The sequence below is a fragment of the Triturus cristatus genome, chromosome 4_1 (assembly GCF_964204655.1).
Source record: "Triturus cristatus chromosome 4_1, aTriCri1.1, whole genome shotgun sequence".
NCBI lineage: Eukaryota > Metazoa > Chordata > Amphibia > Caudata > Salamandridae > Triturus > Triturus cristatus.
This window is the reverse complement of record NC_140585.1, coordinates 1,208,542,327-1,208,562,120: the sequence shown is the minus strand read 5'-3', so window position 1 is coordinate 1,208,562,120 and position 19,794 is coordinate 1,208,542,327. Positions and strand designations below refer to the sequence as shown.

General features: G+C 46.4%; 1 protein-coding gene across 1 annotated transcript in view; it reads left to right on the top strand.

Moving 5' to 3' along the window:
- The window catches only part of TMPRSS12 (transmembrane serine protease 12), a 319,835-nt gene that overhangs the window by 289,277 nt on the left and 10,764 nt on the right, over positions 1 to 19,794 (top strand). The window lies entirely within an intron of this gene.

Here is a 19,794-nt window from a genome sequence, read left to right as displayed (position 1 = left end):
ACCCCATCCTGGATTCCCCTGGGTGTCTAGTTTTCAAAAATGTATAGGTTTGCTAGGTTTCCTAAGGTGCCCGCAGAGCTAGGGTTCAAAAACTACAGCTAGACATTTTGCCAAAAAAGGGTCATTTTTCACTGCGAAATTGAGGTGTGACCATGTTGCGTTTTGCGCAGTTTCCTGTCGCGGGCACTAGGCCGACCCACACAAGTGAGGTACCGTTTTTCTCGTAAGACTTTGGGGAACGTGGGGTGGGTGGAAATTTGTGGATGCAGGCAGATTCCGGAACTTTCCACGACAGAAATGTGGGGAAAATGTGTTTTTTTGGACAATTGTTTAGGTTTGCAAGGGATTCTGGGTAACAGACCCTGGTGGGAGGCAGTCAAGTCACCCCATCCTGGATTCCCCTGGGTGTCTAGATTTAAAAAATGTATAGGTTTGCTAGGTTTTCCAAGGTGCCCGCAGAGCTAGGGTTCAAAAACTACAGCTAGACATTTTGCCAAAAAAGGGTCATTTTTCACTGCGAAATTGAGGTGTGACCACGTTGCGTTTTGCGCCGTTTCCTGTCGCGGGCACTAGGCCGACCCACAAAAGTGAGGTACGGTTTTTCTCATAAGACTTTGGGGAACGCGGGGTGGGTGGAAATTTGTGGATCCAGGCAGATTCCGGAACTTTCCACCAGAGAAATGTGGGGAAAATGTGTTTTTTTTTTACAATCTTTTAGGTTTGCAAGGGATTCTGGGTAACAGACCCTGGTGAGAGGCAGTCAAGTCACCCCATCCTGGATTCCCCTGGGTGTCTAGTTTTCAAAAATGTATAGGTTTGCTAGGTTACCCAAGGTGCCCGCAGAGCTAGGGTTCAAAAACTACAGCTAGACATTTTGCCAAAAAAGGGTCATTTTTCACTGCGATATTGAGTTGTGACCACGTTGCGTTTTGCGCCATTTCCTGTCGCGGGCACTATGCCGACCCACAAAAGTGAGGTACGGTTTTTCTCATAAGACCTTGGGGAACACGGGGTGGGTGGAAATTTGTGGATCCAGGCAGATTCCGGAACTTTCCACCAGAGAAATGTGGGGAAAATGTGTTTTTTTTTTACAATCTTTTAGGTTTGCAAGGGATTCTGGGTAACAGACCCTGGTGAGAGGCAGTCAAGTCACCCCATCCTGGATTCCCCTGGGTGTCTAGTTTTCAAAAATGTATAGGTTTGCTAGGTTACCCAAGGTGCCCGCAGAGCTAGGGTTAAAAAACTACAGCTAGACATTTTGCCAAAAAAGGGTCATTTTTCACTGCGATATTGAGTTGTGACCACGTTGCGTTTTGCGCCATTTCCTGTCGCGGGCACTATGCCTACCCACACAAGTGAGGTAACATTTTTATCGGGAGACTTAGGGTAATTCAGATTTGTAAAGGAACTGTTATTATCTATTGACTTTCGATGCATTTCTGCCTTCCAAATGAAAGATATTGTGTAAAAAAGAAGTAAGTCTAAAAAATGACTGATAATTCCCATGCTAGTATGAGTATTCCCAATTTCAGAAATGTGCAAATATCTACTGTTTCTAAACTCTATATTTTGTTCCCATTTCAGAAATACATAGGTGTCTTTCATACCGATTTTTCCATGTACACATTTTTACAGAATAATTACTATATACCCGGTACATAATAAAAAACCATTGCAAGTTGCTGCTCAGTTTTTGGCTCTGGGTTCGTCGGGTTCTTGGAGAACCTACAAGTCCTATATATCCCCACAACCAGTAATGTCCAGCGGATGTAATGGTATATTGCTTTCAAAGAGCTGTCATAATTAGAAGAAGTTACAGGTGAAAACGTTGACACAAAAGGCCGTTTTTTTCAACTAATTTTCAATGTATCCTCTATTTAACTGTTAGTTTCTATAAAGAAACCTTGATGGATCTACACAAATGACCCCTTGCTGAATTCAGAATTTTGTCTACTTCTCTAAAATGTATAGCTTTCCAGGATCCATTATTGCTTTTGTACCCATTTCTACCATTAACTGGAAGGAGGTCAAAAGCACAAAAAATAGCAAAAATAGGCTATGTCCCAGAAAAATGCCAAAACTGTGTAAAAAATGTTGGGTTTCTAACAAAAGTCTGGTATTCCCGAAAAGCTGAGAAAATGGTGATTTCAACCCCACAAACCCTTTTTTGATAACATTTGCAGGGAAAAACCCAGATGCTTTCATTTGCAGCCCGCTTTTCACATTTTTCCGAAAAAAAACAACATTTTGCTGTATTTTGGCTAATTTCTGTGACCCCTCCAGGGGAATCCACAAACCCCGAGTACCTTTAGAATCCCCATGATGTTGGAAGAAAAGGACGCAAATTTGGCGTGGATACCTTATGTGGTCAAAAAGTTACAGGGGCCTCATCGCGCACTACCCCAAATAGCCAAAAAAAGGCTTGGCACAGGAGGGGGGAAAGGACTGGCAGCGAAGGGGTTAAAGTGGGGGATTCTCTATTTTAGCCCCACTTCTGGGAACTTCTTCTCTTCCCCTGTCAAGGTTCCAACCAGTCTAGCTTGACAAAAAGCAGGGAAATGTGGTATGGGGAAATAAACAATGGCAGCCAGCAGATGGTAGAAAAGCAGTGGTTTATTTCTAAATCCAGACATCACAACCCACAACAGAGGAGAGAAGGGTAGGAGGCTCTATCTTCTCATCAGCAGAAGAAAGAATACTTCCTGAGTGATCCAAGAACCTTGCCTACATTCTCCTTCTGGAATGCAGTGATGCATTACTTACAACAACAGTAACAGCATTAAACAACTGTGTACATTAATATCATAGACACAGTATTACAATAAACTAACACATTAACAAATTTCTCATACTACAGACAGGCCTGGTGTCAGACTTTTTGACCCAGTGGCCCATCAGTCAAAGGTGGTGTGACTTGACCACCACTGATTTCTTCATCTCGGATCCTACATGCAAGGCATGGCAGACCAAGAAAGTGAAAACAAAGGGGATTATTTACAAGTCCCATGTGCCACTGGTGCATCACTTTTTATCACACAAAGATTCTACCTCACCTTCAACCCACCTACATTAGCAATAACTTAACAATCTCAGGAAATGGCCTCAACACAAGCAGTAAATCATGATGACACTTGAGAGTGCATAAATGAGGAAAGGCAAAGCATCAAGTCAAATGTTTTCCTGCCGCAACCATATCATTTTGAATGTGCTGCTTGAGACTGCCATCTTTCCAGCTATCATTAAGAAAGGCACTAAACATATCTATATAAAAGGTCCTCAGACTGAAGTGCAATGTTCATGACACATTGCCGTATAAGTATTTATACAATTTCTTTCTTGATTGTTTTGTGTTGAATGAATGCAAATAATTTTAAAGCTCAAAAAGTACACCAATAAGGCATCTAGGCTACGCGAGCACAAGAGGTAATAAAAACATTGCAAGCAGGTTCATTAAGAAACATTCAGGAACTACTCGTAATGGCTTGTTCATGTCCTTATTTAAACAAAAAGAATAATTTTTTCGGTTTTTACTGTAAGTTCTATGGTAAGCAATGGTTCACTGAGCACATGGTAGTAGATTCCATCCCTTCAAGGCCAATACTGTGAACATATTTCCTCCATATCGCTTTTTTTTTTTTTTAAAAGGCGAACAACTGCCATGTCTTGCGAAGCAGAATGCAGAGCTTGTATAGAATGTGCTTAGTAATACAATTAATCCCTTTTTGGTCCAAACGTAAGGCTTTGAAAAGTACTCTCTGTTTCACGGGTAGCTGGTTCAGTTTATGCCTGGCCTCAGTGATCTGATCAAATTTGTGCAGTCTCACAGCTGTGTTCTGGATCAGTTGCAATCTGGAGAGAAGTTTTCCAGACAAGACCCAAGTAACAAGCAGTGGCATAGTCAAGCCTGGAGAGGGTGGATGCATCCACTCCCATAGAACGAAATTCATGTGGGCTAACTCAGACGTCACCTTCAACACTAACTGGTTTAGGTGGAGATACTAAGCTTACTGGCCAGAAGTTATCACTCCAAAAGTAGTCGGAACCACAGATCAGAAGGTCTCTATTTCCATTATTTCATTTGCGCATATTTTTGCTCATCCACAACTGAATAGCAGGAAGGCAAGGCTTTAGAAATTGCTGTATCATGTCAAGAGAGTGGTCGAAGTGAAAAAGGAGCTAAATATCTTCAGCATATGACTTACAATAAAGGCCTAAGGAATGGATGAGCAGTATCAAGGTTTGTATGGATATTGAACAAACTCGGAGTCAATGACAAACCTTGAGGAACTCCACATCTCACCTGTGTCACTTTGATTAGAAAGGTGTAAGTGATAATAATTGACTTTGATCTGCAAGAAAAGAAGAGAACCAAGCAAGAGCAGTGTTTGCAAATCCTACATCCACAAATAAATCAATCAGAATGGCATGGTCGCCTGTATCTAAAGCCAAGGACAGGTCCAAAAGAATCAGACCTGCTGGGTGTCCAATTTTCATAGTCAACCTTATCTTAGGATGGAGATCAGTATTGTTTCCGTATCCATTTGAGGTCGAAAGCTAGTTTGAATCAAGTCTAGAAAGATGTTTTGCTCCTGGTGATTCGATAACCATTCGGCAAGATACTTCTCCCCAATTTTTATGGTAAGGTGAAGAAGAGATATAGGCCTGTTAAATCCAAGAGATGGCTATGGGTCCAGATAAAAAAAAATCAAATCAGGTTTCACTTCACTTTCTTACCACTTTTTTGGCTAAATCAAAATAATGCTTCAGAATAACTAATTGCGGTAACTACTGTTTCAGCAATGACATATAGAATTCTGGTAGTGCAGTTGGAGAACCTAACTGAGTGTAGGAGACCCAGGAGTATCTGGAATGGAATTTGCTTTTGGGATTTCTCGTCTCAGAAAGATCAAGAACTCCTCTAAGCTCGTCTTGCCTCACAAGAACTTAAAACACCTCCATGTTCAGTTAGATCACTTCTGATGTTGTAAATTGTTTGGATCTTCGTAACAAAGTAAAAAGTTGGGAGGGAAATTTCCACTTCATGGTGACAGACGTGTTTCTTTTCCCTGAGTGCTCCAGCTGCTGTGATATCTGGATCTTTGGTACTAATTTTTGGTCATGGGCAAAAACAGATTGTGTGTGTGTGCCAAGACTTAGGACTGTCTCTTGGATTGTGAACTTGTGAGACCAGGAGAGGCATACAAAGCTTTACCCTTGCAGTGGTAAAGGGCTACTACCCTTAGCAAGAGTTAAGTAACACAAACGCTGTGGTGGTAAAACACTGTGTTTTTGTATTTTTGTAATATTTATCAGTAGAGTGAACAGGCCTTTTTACCTGTGTCACTAGAGTGGGGCCTTCCGGTCCTCTCAGGTAAAGAGTTGCCTGTGTGTTTGCTTAACTCATCCTTGGGTACACCCTGTTAGTATATAATGCTGTGATGTATGTGTGCCTGCATGTGCTACAGTACATGGAGACTTGTGGTTCCATATTGGAAACCATGTGGCAGCGTAGGAGCCATCCCAGTCAGATTTATGGATTGACCCATTGCTAAAAGCTGGTGGGACACGCACTAAAGGAAGGGAGACTCCGGCTCTTCTGTGTACTTCAAAAGGGTTGTTTGATTCTGAAAAGATTATTCGTTACTGAGGATCAGGCACATCATCAGGAAGAGGATGGGGCATAAAAGATAAGCAATGCAGACAACTGCAGAGACAGGGAATCATAAAGAGTAAGGCTGGGGCCTTTGTAACCTATTCTGTGGCATATATCAATGAGGCTGACATTCAGATGTGAACTTCGAGTCACTCTCAGGGCCTGTGTTCTTTTGCTATCAAAGTTGGAGTCTTTCTTGTTGTGACAAACTACTTCCTCGATGAAGGACAGGTTGGTGGAATTGGTAATTCAAAGGAAGGAACAACCACAAACTGAACTTCAAAGACTGAGAGACTTTCTCATATCTATGTCTGGAATCGGATTATAAAAAGGGGAGCTTGATTCTCCCAAATTGTCAAGTGTTGGACAGCCAACTGTGTCTGTACGTCTCCATGGAGAAGTTCAGCACAAATTCTGACAGTTGTAACTAGGACTGGGAACCAAGGTCTGCTTGTCTCCCTGCTGGGTGAGGGGACATCACAGGGAGAATGAAGACCACCTGCCCTGGAGACTGGAGCACCAGCATCTGCCTGCCATCAAAAACAGAGTCCAATTGAGGATCCTGTCGAGTGAATCCCTGAAGTGAAGTTTGAGATTCCAGACCTGTCAGACTGTTGCATCGATAGAGCTATCTGCCCATGTGCCACTGTTCATGACCCCACCTACCAGATGTGTCATAGTGAAGTTTTAGAGTTTCACCCTGGTGCATTGCTGTGACGAAGAGGGCCATTGCCCCTGTGCAGTGCTGTGACTCTGAGTGACCGTCTCCCTCTAGTGCTGTTCGCAATCCTCATATGGCATGTAGGGGCCACAATAAAGATTAAGGGCCATCACTCTGGTACATTGCTGTGGCCTTAAGGGTCCGTCGCCAGTGGCCACTGTGCTGTTGCCTTGTGTGCCTCTGCGTGTAAAAGTGAAGCATAACAGGCTGCAACCCATGTAAGCAGAGCATCGACTTAACCACCAAAGCAAGCCAAAACAGCACTGGAATCAGGAGGACTTACCACTTGACCAGCTCATCACCAAGCCGTTGACATGTGTCCGGGCCTTCTGCATTGCTACACTGATCACTGGACCACATAGCCTCTTAGGGAATTTGTAACTAGGTAACCTTACTGTTACTGTAGCACAACACACTGGGAAACTTTGACTTTCTTTTTTTTACTTTTTTCAAAAAGCTATTGTGGAACTTATGAGACTTGGACTCACTAGCAGGGCCGAAGCTAAAAGTTACCTCAACCAAATGAGGAACAACCACACTCCAGAGATGTGGAAGTGGAAGTCAGTATCTTACCCAGACAACACTAGAGTGCTGGCCTTACGAATACTGGGCCATATTCTCAAGGAGCTATCGCTGAGTTAATGGCACTTTAGCGCAGTCAAACTCGCGATAAATTTATCACCCCATTCACAAGCTGGTGCTAACAGCCCATAGCATCAATTTACCTGTGATAGCAGCAGCAAAAAACATCGCCACAGATGACCCCGGCAACTATCGCTAATGAAATGCAGAGTAGGCGTTCCCGAGCAAAAATCCGCAACACCACCACACCGCAATATTCACAACGACCAGCCAGAACGGCGATACGACCACAAAACATGCGCTAAGGCGCGTTAGCAGCAGGAAATTAACACTGCTCTGACCTGGTGTAAAGTCGGACGGGAGCAGGCACCAGAAAAGGGAGCCCAGCCCACAGCCACACCTGAAGAACAACAGATGCCATGGAGCTACTCATCATGCAGCTCGGAGCCCCAACAGGCCCACAACACCAACCGCAACCAGCCCCCGGATGCCCCCCCGCACCACCACAGAGGCAGCGCAGACCGCGGACCTTCAGAAAATGCACCAGCCTCACAGACATGACATCAGAGTATGTCATTGTCCACTACAGGCTCAAAAGGACAACCATCCTCCGCATCCTGAACATCATTGCCCACAGGCTGACGGTACCAACACAGCGGATAACCAACATCCTACCTAAGACAAGGCTGCTGGCTGTGCTGCACCTGTTGGCCTCTGGTACCTTCCAACCAACAGAGTCGGAGGGATCTCACAGCCAGCCCTATCAAAGTTCCTCAAACCTCTCATGGATGCCATCATCAGCTTGGTACCTCAATACCTATACTTCCCCCCCACTGCGCAGGAACAGCTGGAGACCAAGCAAGGCTTCTATGCCATAGCTGCATTCCCGCATATGTTGGGGGCAATTGACTGCACACATGTCCTACTTGTGCCCCCTGCCGACACTGCACACAACTACTGCAACAGAAAGCACACGCATTTCATCAATGTGCAGGCAATAGTGGACTACCGGGGACTCTTCACCAATGTCGTCGCCAACTACCCAGGCAGTGTGCATGACTCATAAATCTTCCGACAGTCCATCATCAACCGGCGCTTCCAGGATGGCACCTACGGAAATGCTCTGCTCGTTGGTAAGTACCAAATGAACACACCACACACCTCAACTCCACAATCGTGCAACTCACAACTCTGGGAATGCACGTTACAAACTCACATACAACATGCCAAACAACATGGCCACCTACCAGACACGACAGCACAACTTACTGTGTTAATCTGGGCTAGCCATGTACACAAGCCATCAATGGCATGGCATCTCAGCCACACAATAGCAGATTGTGGGGAGAGGTGGGAACCAGGCATGTGCGAAGGAGGCAAGTGACCCATTAATAAGCATGTACACAATGCCAAGTGTGGCGTGGATGTGCTGGCCACACTGCAGTATGCAGACCACACACATATCCATGTCGACACACACCGCTGGTGTATGGAGTGTAGTGGACAGTGGACGCAACCATGTCACCCCAGCCAGTGGGGAAGATCGCAGATATGTAGCTTGTTAGGTCCCCCCTGTAAGCGTGAGTGGAGTGGGCTGGCCCGGCGTACGCCAGGCCAGCGTAGGGGTGTGAATAAAAAGCACCTAGCTTTGGGCGTGGTCCTCATCCGGAATGCCCAACGTCTCTGCCAGGGCGGCACCTCTCGCCCCGCCACGAAGCCGTTGCCGTGAGCGGTGTTGCCTACAATCCTGTGGGCCTGAAGCACCCCAGGCAGCCAGTGGCGGCTGGTGACATTTGAAAGTGGTGCGGCGTAAAGTTATCATGGTACTGCACTGAGGCGAGCGAGCCCTAATAACTCCTCCGAGAAAATTTTGAAAAAAAGAGTGGCTAAATGGAGCATTTTCAAGCAAATTTGAGGAAGCAGGAAGGTTGATAAAGCACTTGCGAAAGTAGTATGACAGGATCTGTAATAACATCCTGAACCTGACTATTACCAGATCATGGCACTTGCCAAATGTGCTGCTAAAGTCTTCGCTGTTGCATCCATGATACATGCTCCAAAGTGTTCCAAAGAGGTCTGTACTGCTAAAGAAGAGACCGAGTAAGCACACGACTCTTGCCTCGTGTGCCCACACGGATAGTGGCCAGCCCTGGAGCACTTGCCAATCATCTACCTGTATGTACAACGCTTTAAGAACGAAGCTGCTGACTTGCAGCACTTGCCAGAGGGTGCCCAAAGGACTGTGCAGCTACTGAGTTACTGATGGAAGTGTGCCATGATCCTAGCTCAACCACTGCTGCTGAGGCACATTGAAGCTCTTCAACTGCTTCTCTGGATCCACGCCAGAAGTGGACTGCATCACCACATTGACCAAGGAGAACAAAGCCACTCACTTGACCTTCTCACTAAAGTCTTGAGACTGCCCTAACACAAGCTGTGTGGCCACCCATCACTGCCAACCGATTGCATGGAAGAGAGCGGCTAGCTGATTATAGCTGCTGCTGCCACTACCGCTGCCTTCAGACTCTTCTGCAGCCCACATTATGCGCCAAGGAGGGGTGTAGCCATGCCACACACCTGTGGCTGACACAGTTTTCCCTGATTGCAGGAAAGCCAGGACAGAAGAGTAGCCGGATGATGCAAGGCCAATCACAGGCCTTGAATACAGGGGATTTGAACATTGAGGGACTGAGTATTGTTAATGCCTACCAGACCAAAGGGAGGTGCCCTGCACCTGTGCTTTAGCCCACACCAGGATACATTCAGATTTAGTGGTGGTAGAAGGGGGCACAATGGGACATTCTTGCCAAAGGGCTACCAGAGACTCCGAGTACCAAATACTTTTGTGTAGTGTGTACTGTTAAGTTTCACTCTGTGTCAAAGTAATTTTCTTTTTACAAAGCTAAGCTCTAGACTGGACAATCAGTTAATTTGCTGTAGTGTAGCGGTTGAATATTGAGCCTGCTGTATTGCCCACACTAACCTTCCTGAGAAGCCTGTGGTAGTTCCCCATCATTAACACTGAGTCAAGTGCTGAAAGGGTTGCACATAGCTGGGTTTTGCAGAGCTTTAAGAAGATGGATCCAAGGACATCCGTCCCTTGTCTCTTTACCAGAGAATTGCATGGGCTTGTAAAGACGAGAACTGAGCTGGTTCTCAACGTCCCCATCATGAACATCTTGGACAAAACACTGATGTCTTGCAGTGTGCCAGCCACAAGTGTCAGTCCTTGCACTCACACTTTTCAACCTTTATCTACAACTGCTGCATTCATTATTTGAACCGGAAGATGTTTACTTTCATTAATATGTGTGTATTTTTCTCGAAAACGTATTAATTCAGCTCCATGCCTGTCATCCCTCCTGCTTGACAAAGAATGTTGAAGAACCTTCTGACAGTATATTCATAACGTTTCTGCTCATCGAGGAAAAATAAATAAAAAAACAATCCCTAACTTCTCATTAAGTCAATGTAGATTCTTTTCCCCATCCATTCAGTCCACAGTAAAATCTCTGAGCTTCATCCTTGACTCCACTCTACCATTATCCTTGCATACTAAGAGCAGCTAATTATCACACCTATGAACTTAAAAATATTTTAAAATTCTTTTCTCCCACCCACTTAAATTCTGGTGCAAAAGCACTTGCGATTTCGAATCTTGATAATTTATTGACGGGCATACCTCAGTCCTCTCTCACACTACTGAAAACAGTTCTAAACTCCATAGCTCCATGTTAACTATCAGTAATAATTTCAAAAAATAAGATACATTTATGAACAATACAGAACAACCTGAGAAATATGATTAAAACAAAGGACAATTCAAACAATGTCAATATCTTCTCCAAGTTTAGAACCTCCAAAATATTTCCAGAATGTAGCAGTTGAGCCTGGTATGACCCAGTACATATAGTACCTTTTAAAGTCACAGTTCCGAATTATTTGAGAAAGAAATCTGCTTGGTAATGTACAACAGTTACCATAAATAAGATGTGCTTGCAGTTCAACCTCGCCGCACTCAAAAGTATATATTTGTTCCTTATAAAGATTTAGACGATGACGTAACTGGAGCAGGACTATCAATACATGTTGCTTTATTGCTTACGACAATTTGACAAGAGAACTTTCCACTAAGAATGCTTGAACATACACCGCTGCGCTGTAAAATGATTTTCACGATAATACGCACCTAATGTCATAAGGAAGAAGCCGTATGAGGTAAGACAATTAGCTGCTTGTTACGTGCCGCTGGGGAGGAGGATGATAACAACACAGCTTCCAATCTTGACGTGACATGACCCAGAAATGTGGAGTTAATCCCTCAGAATATAAATTAAAGAGGAGATTCTTTTTGACGTTAAAATTCTTGTCACAACATGCAAGGTTCGTCAGTCACTCACATAAAATTCAGGGTTGCCAAGATCCACGTTAGGTAAAAGGCGCCAGTACAAAAATCATGCGCGTTAACCACACTACACTCCATAGTAAGACTTTTATCATCTACAAAAAGAGTAGGACAACATCTCACTTATCTTAAAATACCTACAATGTCTGAAATGAAAGCCTGAAATAAATTCATGATTAGACATAGCGGGAGAGGGGAGGAGGTCGCCGGGGGTGGGGGGATTACAATTTAAAACGAAAGCTAAGCTTACCAGACCAGGTCCGTGCGGCGCCTCTCTGCTTCTCGGCCGGGTGACGGTCCTGTTGGCGCCTCTTCTAAGGAACAGGCACAGCACTGGTTGGCAACCCCTCTAAGCCAATACTGACGCTGCTCCAGCAGCGCCAGCATTGGCTTAGAGCAGGGTGACTCACCGCCCGCCTGCCCATTAGGAGACCGAGGTTTGAGCCTTTGCTCAACCCTCGCTCTCCTAATGGGCATGCGCTAGCCACAGCAGACAGTAGTGCGCATGACTGGGCACGAAGCGAAAATTCGCCTCCTTCACCCAGCATGCGCACTCCTGCCTGCTGATCGCTCTGCGCCATCCCTGGTCTGCTGCATGTCAGTCACTCAGCACTGCAGCATGACGTCGGACCGCCCTCCCCCTTCAGAATCTGAAGGGGGTGGGCAGTCCGAGTTCATGCTGTCTGCTGACTGTGACTGACATGATTGTCACAAAATTCTCCCTCGACGCCGAGGGAGCTGCCGGTGCGGGCGGCTTGTGGGGCAACGCCCAAGCGCCCTTAATGGACACACCGCCACTGCAGGCAGCTGGTTCCCGAACCAGTCTTTCCCGCCCCTGCGCACCCAGCCCTCAATGCCCAGCTGCCGACACCGGCGTGTGTCGAAGAGGGCCCACCACGTGCCAGTGCAAGCTCCTAACCCGAGGCCCGCAACCTTGGCAGCCTCCTCAGACCATCACAGGCGACACAGACGCGCAGTGCTCCATTCTCGTTGACGTACTCCACCGGCATACACAGTGGACTAGTAGGTCACACATTTGGAACTGAGTCATGCCCTCTACATGGCAGAGTCCATGTCATTGTACAGGCCTCCTCGAATACTGCATCCTCTTCCAGCTCTGTTGCCCCCGAGTGTGTGCCCTGAATTTCATGGTCGATATCTGTCTGTATGTCTGTAGCGTCTGGGCCCATGGGCTGGAGGTCGTCTTCCTCTACATGTAGCTGATACTGACAAGGTGGAAAAGTGGAGTCTGTAGCATTCAACTCTGCAATTTGCCTATTCCTGCTTGCTTCTGGCCTCTGCATCATGCCCTGGAGGGGCACCTTCCACTGTCCCCCGCACCCCTCCGTGACATTCCCCTTGGACCCCGACAAGTACATGCTCAGCTCACGTGGCCCTACCTCAGTGCATCGCAAGTCACCGTCCCTTGGTGGCGTGCCAGTGCCGGCCGCTGTGCATCCGGGGCCACAAACTCTGTGTACTGCTGATTGTCTGCTCACTGTGGTGGTTTTTGCCAGCACCAACTAACCCCTGAGTGGTGGCTTACACTACCCAACACCCATCCAGCACAGGCGTCACTGGAGATGTGACCCTGGCAATAAAAGGGGCCGGGCGCACGTACACGTAGCCAGTCCCAGAAACTCACTCAGTCTGTCCGTGTGGTCATTATATATGCATGTGGGACCGGGGCCATTCCACAGTACATTGTGTTGTGTACAGCGTGCGCAACCATGTCACTGCAGGCAGTGGTGAAGACCTGGGACATGTAACCGTGTCATATCTTCATGTGAGCGTAAGCGGGGTGGACAGGTGTACGACAGTACTGCTTAGGGGTGTGGCTCCTCCACACATGGATCTGGGTGTGGTTCATTGTGGGCCTTGCCAAGGATGTGGCTGATGCGTGGGTCTCTGTCGAAGTGTCTGCGCCACCCGTCACGCAGTCGACAACGTTGCTATGTGACATGTCCCCAGTGTGCATGGTCGGCCGAAGGGGTACATGGGGGAGGGCATGCCTGGTCGGGGTCAGGGATCACACATGCCAACTGTTGTGTGTGTCGCTATTAGCGCAGCATGAGCCAAAGATGTACCCTCAGCGGCATGTCGAGTTCAGCCAGGCAGGTGCTCTACATCTGTGTCAGCACTGTCCTTGCAATGGGCATACACACACGTAGCCGGACACATTCTGCGCAGCATCATCACTGTGTAGTACTCTGGCTTGTAGACATGCGCAGACAGGCATGTCAATGGTGTGCCGTAGTGTTGCATGTGATGTAATCGCGCTGCGCACACTAGTGAATGTGCTCGGGGGAGGTGCAGCAGTGAGGCTACGTAGTACACAGTGATGCAGCTCATTTGAAACACGCAGCGCAGTACATGTCATACAGGAATCACAAAGTCACACATATCACACACCAATGAACCAGTAAGCCTGCCAAAACATCATGCAGAACCAACTATTGACTCATGTCTCTGCACTGTCACAGGTGACCCAGGATATGCACTCCGCGCTTGGATGATGACACCCCTCCGGGCCCCGAACACGCAGCCCCAGAGGCAGTACAATTTGGCCCACAAACGCACCAGGGTCATCGTGGAGCGCACATTTGGCGTGTTAAAGTCACGTTTCAGGTGCCTGGACGTCACAGGTGGAAGGCTCCTGTACAGCCCAGACCACATGTGCAAGATGATTGTTGTGTGTTGCACAACATATGTGTACGCATCAAATCCCCATGGATACGAGTGCCAGATGCACTGGACGATGATGACGAAGATGAGGCAGGTTGACCACACCCCACTGCAGCCGCAGCAGGAATAGCCCGTAGGGACTACATCATTGACAATTTCTTCTCTGGTTGACGTCACATTGTGTGGGTCCTTCGCAGTAATGGCACAGTACGTTGACTGCCACAGGCACTGCATGTGCTAATAAAAGCATTCCGATACACATTCCCTGCGTGCATGTCACTCATCTGTTCAGGCACTTCACTCAGACAAGTGTGGGTGCGACATGTTGTGCTGTCAATTGAGGGATTTGTTGATGGACGGTGGGTGTGTCACCTCTGTGCAGTGAGGCGGTTTATGGTGTCACGTATTCTAACTGCCAGTTCTGTGTGTCACAGTTGTTACGGTATCCCACTCTTCGGCGTTTCACATGTGTCCCAAATCATTCCATTTTGGCTGTCATTTGTGGCCTACAGGTGACAACAGGGATTCTTTTGTGCTCTGATATGTGCCGCCATGATGCAGGGATGCACCCTGTGACTCAAGTCCCACGACATGGGCAACATGTGCATAAGGGGGAGTCACTGCCCCTACATTAGTCCGTGCTTTCATTCTTGTTTGTTCATGGACATGGCACGTTGGTGTGCAGGGGGGTGTTGTTTGTTCCTCTGCAATGTGAGAGGGAGATGCGGTTTCACAGTGTGTACCATTTTTGTTTCCGAATTGGCGCAGGTTACATACTGAATGCATGTCTATGTGCATTGTGGCGAAATGCCTAACTGATTTGGACAATGGTCATTTGTTCTGTGTCACAGCTGTGGGTTTGTGCTCGCAGGTTGTCATCTCACCGTTGGTTTACTCTGCTTTTATGTTACATTTTCCCGCCAGACGCGTGGGATTTGCAGGCCGGTCGCTGGTTTTCGGTGCTTTTTGTACCGCGATTGGCCTCAGCGCAGGATTTATTGCGTTCGTGTTTCGCATTATTACGGCAAGGCGTTGATTTTATCGCGGCCATTTGATGATCGCATGGTACCGCCGTGTTGTGAATACCTGGTTAACATGGCGTAAATTTCCAATGATGGACTGCGATGTTGAGGGTTGCATTAAGTAACTTTTGCGATGGTTATCCCACGTTCTTGAGAATATATCCCACTGTGTATTATTTGTGGTGTGCTGTATTTCACTTTGTGCTCGTATATAAATACTACTTTTTTCATAAAAGCAAATATCTAGCTGGACATCCATTTATTGGGGTTACTGTGTGTATTTTGAGTCTTGTGGTTGTGAAACCAAGCATCTACCTCCCCCCCAGAAAGCCCTGGACTGCCTGACCCTCACTTTCACAGAGAGCAAGTGCTGAAGGGGTAGGACATGGCCCAGTTACTCAGAGCCCATGGTAAGTCGGGTCCTAGGACATCAGGAGTAAAAGGCTTCATCCTCCACATTTGGGCTCAGTAACCCCTGCTTGCCCCATGGCCCTCTGAAAGGGATTCTGACTTCAGAAGAGAGTCTGTCATATTGCTCCTGCATGGTGGTTAATGCTGGTTAAACAAGAGGCACTAATACGGTCTCCAACAACTTTAAACAAGGTTTAAACAGAATTTGAGCCATGTTTGATTAAAGTACCAAAGTAAGACTTTTTCAGTTGGTAAAGACAACTTTTATGCTTCAATTTTGATTTAAACTTTGATACCACAGTATTATTATAGAATCGTCAGTTTCTTTCAGCCTGTGTAAGGCTGTGTAAGTCATATAAAGAAAACTTTCTTATAATTCAAGGGGCCAGTGCCCTTGAAGAACGCAGAGAGGCAGGAATTAAAGTGAGAGAAGAACAAGTTAGTTATCTTCAATAGCACTTTTTCTCGTAGATACTCCATTTATCCACAGATTTCTTAGATTTTGAATATTTCACAGACATCCAAATGCAATTAGAAACATTTAAAGCAGTACCCTCGATCCGGTAGATGGAGTTATGTGGCTCTGCACTGACGTTCCGCTCCAGAAGTGACGAGCAGAAATTCATATAAACACAACTTGCTTGTGCTGATGTCAATTACTTTCTACGCTGTTCCTGCCCCCCAATGGCCAACAGCAAATAGGCTTCACCAGTGTGCAGATCTCTATATTTAGGACCCTTTTAGGTGAAAAAGTGCCCGGTTTACAGAACGGAGAGGCAGGAGGGTTGTGAGGAATTTGGGTTAGATAGAGTATCTTCCAGAAAAAGCATTGCCGAAGGCAAGTAACTTGATTTTATGATAGATACTTCTAAGCACAGATTCCATACCTTTTGAACAGATATCAAATCAGTACTTCCCAGGTGGTGGGTCTGTGAACTTCCTCAAACTAAAAAGTCCTGCAGAACTGAGCCAGCAAAATCATCATCTCGACAGGCCTGGTTGTCCAGACAGTAGTGCTTCTTTAACGTGCGGAGGGACAAAATACTTAGCCAACTGACAAATATCCAGAGCATGCCAACCCAGTAATAGCAGCCTTGGCTCTGGGGGAATGAGCCTGTAAACTTTGCAGGAGCTGCTTCTTGGCCAATGCATAGCAAATTTGGATGCAGAGCACTACCCATCGATAGATGGCCCTCTTCTGCATTGCCGTGCCCATCTTCGATCCAGCGAATTCCACAAGGAGCTGATTGTCCACATGATGTTCCTGATATGATCAATATAAAAGCTATGAGATATTTTAGGCTCCAGCCAATGGAGTCTCTCCTCCTGCTTAGAGTGGTGAGGTGGAGCAAAGAACACTGTAGGTTGATATTTTGAACAATGTGAAAATGAGTCACCACTTTCAGAAGAAAGGAAGCTGAGGTTATCAGACCCAGCTTGGCTTGGAAGAAAGTAGTGTATGGTATGTTGACATAGATGGCTTGCAGCTCCTCCACTTGTCATGCCAATGTTATGGAGATGAGAAATGCTGTCTCACAGGTAAGAAGCTGTTTTAGGCAGCTGTTTAGTAGTTCAAAGGGAGCACACACCAGGAAGGTGAGGACCAAGTTAAGGCTCCACTGTGGTATAATAAAGAAAGGGGGTGGAAAGAAATTCTGCAATCCCTTCAAAAAGCATTCTAATGGGTGTTTTAAACAAAGAGGGCTGATCTGGCAACCGCAAAACTCTGAAAGAGCTGACAGGTACCCTTTAGCTGTGCCCAAAGAAAGTCCTTCCAAAATGCAAAACTTCAACTAAACTAGCTTGAAGTGAGTCAAAATGCTCTGTACCGCTGCAAGACACAAACTTGTCCCAGCGTTAGGCGTATACTGCTTTGGCCGAGAGACATCTGGCTGCCAAGATAACATCTACAAAGCAGGAGGGAGATCAAGGACAGTCAGCTGTCCCTGCTCAATCTCTAAGCATGGAGGTGAAGATTGCAGAACCCTGTACTGCTGTTGTGACAGAAGCTCGCCCGAGGCAGCCACCTGATTGAAGGAAACATCCTCATGCCCAGAAATTCTCGATGCCGCACTCTCCTTGCCCTATCTGATGCCACTAGGATGACTTGGGCCCGGTCATTCCTGATCTTGTTCAGAACTCTGGGCAGGAGAGGTATTGGTGGGAGGGTGCACAGGAGTCCCGAGTTCCACTCTAGGCGAAATGCGTCCCTGAGGAGGAGACACCTTGGTAATTCCAACATGGAAAAATGCTGCCATAGTGCTGTTGCAGCGGTGGCAAACAGATTGAGCCACGGTTATCCCCAATAATGGCACACAACTTGCCCTTCACCCCCCTCTCCGGGTATAAATGCCATTCATCATCCGCTAGGCATTGGCGACTATGTTTTTCCACCCTGTTGTTTAAAGAACCCACCACATGGTGTACCACCAGGAATATTCCCCGACATTCCAGCTATTTCCAGAGTTGTAGTATCTCCAAAACCCCATCGAGCCCTGCTTGTTGCAGTACCACATGTAAGTGATGCTATTGTTGGGAACCTCTGTCAGACTCCCTTTGATGGATGGTAAGAAGGCCTTAATTGCCAAGCGGATGGCCCATAGCTCCAGGAAGTAGATGTGGAACCGGGACTCCATTGGAGACCGGAAGCTTCTTATCTCTACCAAGTAGCCATCACAACCCAGAAGTGAAACATCGGTCACAAGTGTTAGCTGTGGGTGGGGTAGGGTGAGGGGTCTGCCATTGACCCAATCCTGGTCCAGCAGCCACCACTGCATATCTTTGGCAGTCTCCTCTAAAATCTAGACATGATAGGAGAGGTCCCCTTAATGCTGTGCCCACTGTGACTTCAGATCCCACTGTAGAGTCTGCATATGCCGCCTTGCATGCTTGACCATAAATTTGCAGGAGGACATCAGTCCCAGCGGCCTCAGAGTCATCCTCGTTGAGATCCAGGACAGAGGCTAAAACATTGGACTCATAGCCTGAATGTTGGACTCTCCCTCCCAGGTAAAAAGCACAAAACTGCATTGTGGCCAGATCGTCTTCAATGAAGGGGAGCATCTGCAAATGACTCATATTTGACTTTAGCATGTTTATAGTGACCCCCAATGAATTGAGGAGGTTTGCTGTAGTCTGGCGGTGGGTGATGACTGCCTGGTGCAGGCCCACCTTTAACTGTCAATCGTTGAAGTAGGGGAAGACTGCATCCCCTGACCTCTGAGGATGTACTGCAACTACCACCATGACTTTTGTGTACACCCAAGGAACACTGGTGACGTCAAAGGAGAGCACAGAAAACTGAAAATGCTCCTGCCCCACCGTGAACCGCAGATAGCGTCTGGGTGTGTAAATAAGTGTCCTGCAGGTCCAACGCTATCTTTCAGTCTCCATGGTCGGGATCAGACAAGACCTGGGCCAGAGTGAGAAGCTTGAATTTTTCTTTTCACAGGAAGGCATTAAGCGGGTAACAACAGCAGGCCCTGTGCACATGCAAGAGAGTGAATGAACAATATACAGTGTAAACAATAACAAAGATGAAATCAAATGTTCTTTCTGGAAGTATTGTTTATTAATGGTGTATCACTTCATAGGCCAGTCAACACGTGTTTCGTCAAACGGGTATGAAACCCTTGACTTCTTCAGGGCTGGAAGCAAATAAGGAGAATAAAATATGTCACCAAAGGTTGACATGAGGTTACAGAAATACGACTAACATAGTCGGTAAGTAAGACATGTGCATCGATATTCGAAACAAACAGGAAAACGGGAGCTCACATTATAGAGATGAGAAGAGAAGGAATTCCAAATGATCTATCATAAGGGTTGTTGCATGGCGCAAGCATCGTGGCGGTATAAAACACGAGAAACAAAACGTGACGAAGAGTGTACATGATGTGCTCTAAAGTCACCCTTAGTGAAACCTCAAATAATTGATCTCTATATAAAAGCAATGTGATGCCAGATGGAACAGGTGTAACATATGACTCATGAGAAAATTCTAAGCATGAGGGAAAATGTTGTAAAAAAAAATGATAGTGTAAGACCCAAGTGTTTTTGGTAAGACCACACATTTGCCCTTTGAGACTCACATACTCTATACTTTGTTCTTTCGTCAATCCCTTTGAGCCTTGTTCTAGCTACACCACAGACCTCAGCTTTCTGGTCAGTTGTAAGAGATGGACGAGGAGTAGCCATCGATCTTGTAAGTGGATTGAAGTGTAGGCATCGATCTTGTAAGTGGATGGGCATTGGGTCTGATTGTTGTCGCTTTCTCAGAAGACTCAGAATCTTGTTGTGATTCACTGGTTTCTGC